Raw genomic sequence first — 2,011 nt, forward strand, 5'->3', positions numbered from 1 at the left:
TCCACTCACCTCAGCCTCCCAAAGGCACAGAATTACAGGCTGAGCCACCGAGCCCGGCTTGAGATTGCTTTAAATTGGCATTTTCTTCCAGGTGAATCATATTGGAGTATGATAAAAACACTAGTGCATTTTTGGTTCCCACAAAATGAGCAAAAACCATTTGCAATGTAGCCACCTCCTCTTGATGACTCATCTGAGTAGCCTCCTAGCCACAGTCTTGTGCTTTTAGGCTTTGACTTTTCTGGGCTCGGGTCCACTGGGTGTCTTATTCTCCTAGGGATACAGATTGAGCATAAGCAGGTGCTCAGCAAAGCAAGGAGTCACTTCAAATAGGGAATCAGGAAAGACTTTATTTAATCAAAAAATATTCAGCACTGAGATACAAGGAAACTGTTAAAACATCATGACCTTTCGAGGGCAGAAAGTGTGGTTGACTGATATGTATTTCAAGTCCCTGGCACAGTGTCTGGCACAAAGTAGCTGCTGGATGAATGCTGGTTGAACCGAAACAAAATGATGTCACAGACCCCAGTCTATGCATAGGTGATGTGGGTGGCTCTTTTTTCGAGATGAGGCATGTGGTCCCACAAGAGCATGAATACTTGGTGAAGCAAAAATATAGCATAGCAACAGACTGCCACTTATGTGTGCGCAGTTTTAGGGGAAATGCCGTGGATAAACATAAGCTTCTAACTGTAGGGGCTGCCTTTTTTTTAAGCCCAGATACTCTTAGAAGTCTCTTTCTTCTACCTGGAATATACAATTTCAAAGGGCAAATTAGCAAAGATGGAACAGTAGAGGCTAAAAGCACTGATGAACAGAAGCCATTTCTTCTTTATCTCATTATTTTCCTAGCAGCTAGCCTTCAGCCAGCTTCAAACTGGGCTTTAATTTTAGACTTGTAGATGTGAAGTGTGCGACAGCCTTTGCATGCAAATGGGGCTGCTGGATGCCCAATTACCTAATGTATATCAGCAGACATTGCATGTGTAGCCTAGCATGCGTACAACGTTATGAATACAAAATTAGGAGGCTGCTGCTGGAAATTAATCCCTTGTCCGTTGCATATTCTTTGTTCACCCTAAGAAAAAAATGTTCACTCCTCAATTGCCTGTACTTTATAGAAGCTTAAGAGTGGCAGTTCTGTGGTTAGTTCCTGAAAACTTGAATATGATGCAATGGTTAGCTATTATATAGAGACTTGAAGCGGCACATAAGATACTGGATTTAAATACCAATCATGAAATTGCTGTAAAATCTTTCTTCAATGTCTGCTGACATTGTGGTATAGGGATTCTCACCATACCAGGGATTTGGCTACACTGCAGAGCAGCAGTTATCAGTCTTTCTTGTGAATTAGAATCACCTGGAGGGCTTGTTGGAGAGCTTGTTAAAGGACAGAGTTTCTGACTCAGTAGCTCTGGGGTGGGGTCCAATAACTTAGATTTTTTTTTTTTTTTTTTTTTTGAGTTGGAGTCTCACTCTGTCGCCCAGACTGGAGTGCAGTGGCTGCTCCTGGACATCGCAGCCTCGACCTGCTGGGCTCCAGCGATCCCTCCGCCTCACCCTTCTGAATAGCCGGAATTACAAGGGCGCGCTACCACGCCCGGCTGATTTTTTTTTTTTTTTTTTTTTTTGATTTATTGTAGAGATGAGGTCTCGCTGCCCAGGCGGGTCTCGAACCCGCGGGCTCAGGCAATCCACTCACCTCAGCCTCCAAAGGCGCGGGATTACAGGCTGAGCCACCGAGCCTGGCTATAACTTAGATTTTTAACAAGTCCCCAGGTGATCCCAATGATCTTGACCTAGGTATCACACTTGGAGAACTACTGCTGTAGATCAATCAAGTTATGCTGGAACATTTGAGCTAAAAAGGATTTATTTATTTATTTATTTATTTTTGAGTTGAAGTCTCACTCTGTCGCCCAGACTGGAGTGCAGTGGCCGCTCCTGGCCACCACAGCCTCGACCCGCTGGGCTCCAGCGATCCTTCCGCCTCAGCCTTCCAAGT

The 2,011-nt window shown here is 44.5% G+C and overlaps 1 protein-coding gene across 1 annotated transcript in view; it reads right to left on the minus strand.

Annotated features, from left to right (window-relative positions):
* Positions 1-2,011, minus strand: part of EPSTI1 (epithelial stromal interaction 1) — a 108,670-nt gene that overhangs the window by 83,757 nt on the left and 22,902 nt on the right. The gene's annotated exons all lie outside the window — the stretch shown is intronic.

The sequence above is a fragment of the Carlito syrichta genome, unplaced genomic scaffold (assembly GCF_000164805.1).
Source record: "Carlito syrichta isolate Samal-C Ts95f unplaced genomic scaffold, Tarsius_syrichta-2.0.1 Scaffold311455, whole genome shotgun sequence".
NCBI lineage: Eukaryota > Metazoa > Chordata > Mammalia > Primates > Tarsiidae > Carlito > Carlito syrichta.